Here is a 5,551-nt window from a genome sequence, read left to right on the forward strand (position 1 = left end):
AAGGTGCAGTTTGATCTGATCATCTGGTTTGCTATTTCTCTAAGGCCAACGTGCGGTCCCTCGCCCAATGTCGGCTGCCTCGCTGGGGCAAAGAGAAGAGGAGAGGATAAGGGAGGAGATTGGCACACACGGTGGCGCTGCCGGCGCCGAGGATAGCGAGAGAAGGTGCAGTTTGATCTGATCATCTGGTTTGCTATTTCTCTAAGGCCAACGTGCGGTCCCTCGCCCAATGTCTTCTGCCTCGCTGGGGCAAAGAGAAGAGGAGCGGATAAGGGAGGAGATTCGCCAACGTGCGGTCCCTCGCCCAATGTCGGCTGCCTCGCTGGAGCTGGGGCAAAGAGGAGCGGATAAGGGAGGAGATTGGCACACACGGTGGCGCTGCCGGCGCCGAGGATAGCAAGAGAAGGTGCAGTTAGATCTGATCATCTGGTTTGCTATTTCTCTAAGGCCAACGTGCGGTCCCTCGCCCAATGTCTTCTGCCTCTCTCTCAATCTCACTATTTTGGCCGCCGTGATAGGCGCCGCCAACAGCAGCAGCTACCTGGTTGATCCTGCCAGTAGTCATATGCTTGTCTCAAAGATTAAGCCATGCATGTGTAAGTACAAGCCGATTTAAGGCGAAACCGCGAATGGCTCATTAAATCAGCTATGTTTCATTGGATCTGTAAACCCACTTACTTGGATAACTGTGGCAATTCTAGAGCTAATACATGCAATTGGTCTCTGACCGCAAGGGAAGAGCGCTTTTATTAGTTCAAAACTGGTCGGGCCCCGGTCCGTAACCCACCTGTGGTGAATCTGAATAACTTCGGGCTGAGCGCACGGTCTCCGCACCGGCGCCGCTTCTTTCAAGTGTCTGCCTTATCAGCTTTCGATTGTAGGTTATGCGCCTACAATGGCTATAACGGGTAACGGGGAATCAGGGTTCGATTCCGGAGAGGGAGCCTGAGAAACGGCTACCACATCTAAGGAAGGCAGCAGGCACGCAAATTACCCACTCCCGGCACGGGGAGGTAGTGACGAAAAATAACGATGTGAGTCTCATCCGAGGCCTCGCAATCGGAATGAGTACACTTTAAATCCTTTAACGAGTATCCATTGGAGGGCAAGTCTGGTGCCAGCAGCCGCGGTAATTCCAGCTCCAATAGCGTATATTAAAGTTGTTGCGGTTAAAAAGCTCGTAGTTGGATCTCAGTTCCGGACTGACGGTGCACCGCCGGTGTTTACTGTCACGCTCGAACAACCGCCCGCCTCGCACGGATGCTCTTTGTCGAGTGTCAGTGGCCGGAGAGTTTACTTTGAAAAAATTAGAGTGCTCAGAGCAGGCTATTTGAATGGCCCGAATGGTGATGCATGGAATAATGGAATAGGACCTCGGTTCTATTTTGTTGGTTTTCGGAACCAGAGGTAATGACTAATCGGAACAGGCGGGGCATTCGTATTGCGACGCTAGAGGTGAAATTCTTGGACCGTCGCAAGACGAACTACTGCAAAGCATTTGCCAAGGATGTTTTCATTAATCAAGAACGAAAGTTAGAGGTTCGAAGGCGATCAGATACCGCCCTAGTTCTAACCATAAACGATGCCAACTAGCGATCCGCCGGCGTTATTCCCATGACCCGGCGGGCAGCTTCCGGAAACCAAAGTCTTTGGGTTCGGGAAGTATGGTTGCAAAGCTGAAACTTAAAGGAATTGACGGAAGGGCACCACCAGGAGTGGAGCCTGCGGCTTAATTTGACTCAACACGGAAACCTCACCAGGCCCAGACACCGGAAGGATTGACAGATTGAGAGCTCTTTCTCGATTCGGTGGGTGGTGGTGCATGGCCGTTCTTAGTTGGTGGAGCGATTTGTCTGGTTAATTCCGATAACGACGAGACTCTGGCCTACTAAGTAGTCGACGGATCTCCAGAAAATGGTGTCCAGTTCGCAACTTCTTCTTAGAGGATAAGCGGCAATTCTAGCCGCACGAGATTGAGCAATAACAGGTCTGTGATGCCCTTAGATGTTCTGGGCCGCAGCGCTACACTGAAGGGATCAACGAGTTTTCCCCCTCCGAGAGGAGCGGGTAACCCGTTCAAAGCCTTTCTTGATAGGGATTGGGGCTTGCAATTGTTTCCCATGAACGAGGAATTCCCAGTAAGTGCAAGTCATCAGCTTGCGCTGACTACGTCCCTGCCCTTTGTACACACCGCCCGTCGCTACTACCGATTGAATGATTTAGTGAGGCCTTCGGACTGGCGCTCTTGGATTGTCGGCCCCGTTGCCCGCGAGGGTTTTCTGGGGTCGTCGCCTCGAGCTGACGGAAAGATGTCCAAACTTGATCATTTAGAGGAAGTAAAAGTCGTAACAAGGTTTCCGTAGGTGAACCTGCGGAAGGATCATTAACAGAGAGAAAGAGAACGGGGCGCTCTTAAAACTACTACTACTCTCCTGATTTGGGCGGTCTCGGGCTCTGTTCTGGCAACTCCAGCAGCGAAAGAGGACAATCCCGGCCCCCGCACCAAAAATAGGTACCACCACGCTGTAGGTGGACCACACTCGGGCGAGAGCGCGAAGACCGGAGGAGGAGGAGGACGGACGGGGCTTTGGACGGCTGCCCGTCCGTTCCTTACTACCGGCGAATAAGCCTCTTGACCCAAAAAGAGTGAAATTCAAGTGTCAAACAACAATAACAACAACAAGCCGTCCGGCCAAACCCAAACCACAAACTTGGGCTATGTCTGTCAAACCCTTTCATTGAGACTCGACATGTGATGGTTAGTCGCAAAAAGACCAAATGGCAAATACACAACTCTTAACGGGGGATCACTCGGCTCGTGGGTCGATGAAGACCGCAGCAAACTGCGTGTCGGTATGTGAATCGCAAGAATACCAGATACATCGACAAGTTGAACGCATATTGCGGCGGCGGCAGCCATATGAGCTTGTCGCCGCCACTCCTCTACGAGGGTCGGAAATATACATCCATCGGTTGCTGCGAGTTCGGTGCCTGCTGACTGTCTCCCCGACACGAGGGTAACCCGAACCGAGCTTCCGCCTTGGGGTTTAATCGCCCGCGCCTTGCGCGAGGCGTGCCCTTAAAAACAAGCAAGCCTATCACTAGCAAGTCCATGGACTTGGCGCACCCACATTCAACCACAACAAAGCGACAGTTGTCGCCCTCGCAAATAACTGGAGGCGGCGCTCTTTTGCCTGCTGTCCACAGAGACACGAATGGCCGTCGGCCGCTCATGGCTGATGCTGCACATGTTCTAAGAGGCACTCCATCCCACGAAGAGGAAACGAAACCGGGTCGGAAATCTTTTAAGTAAGCCCCGCCGGAATTTCGTCTATCACCTCGAAAAGAGTGCTTGGCATGCATTGCAGTGGAACCTAAATTGATGAGTGCGCCTGGGCCCGCAGTCTACCATGTAGTGGTGCAGGCAGAGAGATGAGAATGCTTGGGTGACGCCGTGCTCTTCCTCACGCGCTCCTCCACCCTCTCCCACGGTCAGACGCGGTGTGGGCGTTCTCTTTGAGAGTTCGCCACGAGTCCACGTCTATCTCATGACTGGGAGGGAGGCAGGGGGAGTTCTCTCTAAACGCGTTAAAGACGGTGTTGCGCCTCATAACGGCGCTCGCCGGGATAGAGCACTAGTTCTGCAGCCGGAAAGGCCGCTCACGCCAATTAATACTGCGACTCTCGCTCTCTTTCTCCGGATAAACAAGTGCCACTGCTGTGGCATGCGGGAACGAGGAAAGAGGTCAAAGTTTAAGCGGCAAAGGTGCGGCCGAGTAAGGGCGGAACACGAGCGTATATGCATTAAAACTGTGTGTGTATATGACTCTGCGAGAGATGTTCTGCTGGAACACTTTTCCTATTGGCTATTTACCACTCAATGAGAAGGAACGGAGTCAGGGGTGGGAGTGCCGGCGCCATGGCCGCTGGTACCCCCGCGACAAGCCCCTCAAACCTTCCTGCCTGGTAATGTCGGTGGTGAAGAAAGTCGGTGGCAGAGCGTCTTCCGCTTCGTGGTTGGGGAACTTGTTCCCCCTAAGGATGATGAGACCACGATCGACCTCGTAGTAGGAGAGAGCTACCCGCCAAATTTAAGCATATTAATAAGCGGAGGAAAAGAAACCAACAGGGATTCCCTTAGTAAGGGCGACTGAACCGGGAAAAGCCCAGCGCATAACCTCGATGTCTTCGGGCACGAGGGGTGTTGCGTTTCAGAGGGTCCAGCACGCCGTCCCATACCGTCTAAGTCAAGCTTGAAAGCGGCCACTGCCCATGGAGGGTGACAGGCCCGTATGGCGGCGCCCGTGAGGGTACAGATGGGACGGTCGGAAAGGGCCTCTCTGTAGAGTCGGGTTGCTTGAAAGTGCAGCCCAAAGCAGGTGGTAAACTCCATCTAAGGCTAAATATGACCACGAGACCGATAGCGAACAAGTACCGTGAGGGAAAGTTGAAAAGAACTTTGAAGAGAGAGTTCAAGAGTACGTGAAACCGTTAAGAGCCAAACGGGTGGAAACTCGAAGGTCGAACTGAGGGGATTCAGCTCGTCGGCTGTCGGCTGGGTGGGGTGTTGTAATTGAGCGACCCAAAAATGTTTAGGCGCGCCCCCACTCACGCTGGCGTCGGCGGGCGTATTTCGCCTCGTAGTAGGTCACCGCGACCCGTTGCCGGGGACGTCGAAGGCCGGGTCGGACTGGTACCTCGCCGCCGACTCTCTCTCAGCTCGTCTGGGGGGGAGACCCGCGCGACGAGAGGAACCACGGTGTCCTGGCGCTGCCCTGCGACGGTCGTCGGAAGAGCTTGCCGCAGCCGTGGCGGCGGTTTTACTTCTGGCGGTGTGCAAGGTCGGTGATCACCCGACCCGTCTTAAACACGGACCAAGGAGTCTAACATGTGTGCAAATCCAATGGGCTCACTAAACCCAAAAGGCGAAATGAAAGTGGCCAGGCGCCGGGCAACTGCTTAACAGGCTCTCGGTGCGTCTTGGGCGATCCTGACCCGGCTGCCTCGCGTCGCCGCCCGCGACAAAGCGGGTGAGATCTCCCCGATCTCTGGACGTTGCGTGTGGTGGAGGTCGTCAGGGGCGATGGTCGAAGTTTAATTTCCCTCGCATGGGGAGGCGCGGAAGCCGGGACTTGCCAAGACGCGGCGGTGCTGTCCGTCCCCGGAAGCGGGCCGTCGGTAAACGGCGGAGGCGCACCGGGGCAGGCTCGCGGGCAGTCGGCAAGTACCATGAGCATATATGTTGGGACCCGAAAGATGGTGAACTATGCCTGGCCAGGATGAAGCCAGAGGAAACTCTGGTGGAGGTCCGTAGCGATTCTGACGTGCAAATCGATCGTCGGAGCTGGGTATAGGGGCGAAAGACTAATCGAATCATCTAGTAGCTGGTTCCCTCCGAAGTTTCCCTCAGGATAGCTGGAACTCGCAGGGTGAATTTCATCCGGTAAAGCGAATGATTAGAGGTCTTGGGGACGAAACGTCCTCAACCTATTCTCAAACTTTAAATGGGTGAGATGCCGAGCTTGCTTGTAGGGATGAAGCTCCGGCGACT

General features: G+C 54.4%; 2 non-coding genes across 2 annotated transcripts; both read left to right on the forward strand.

Moving 5' to 3' along the window:
- Window positions 1–538: 538 nt before the first annotated feature.
- Window positions 539–2,386, forward strand: LOC121870751. The gene has a single exon (XR_006089771.1). It is a non-coding gene; the product is annotated as a small subunit ribosomal RNA (ribosomal RNA).
- Window positions 2,387–2,791: 405 nt separating this feature from the next.
- LOC121870750 lies at window positions 2,792–2,955 on the forward strand. Its single transcript, XR_006089770.1, has one exon. It is a non-coding gene; the product is annotated as a 5.8S ribosomal RNA (ribosomal RNA).
- The last annotated feature ends 2,596 nt before the right edge of the window (window positions 2,956–5,551 follow it).

This window comes from Homarus americanus, unplaced genomic scaffold (assembly GCF_018991925.1).
Source record: "Homarus americanus isolate GMGI-L3 unplaced genomic scaffold, GMGI_Hamer_2.0 scaffold58148, whole genome shotgun sequence".
Lineage (NCBI taxonomy): Eukaryota > Metazoa > Arthropoda > Malacostraca > Decapoda > Nephropidae > Homarus > Homarus americanus.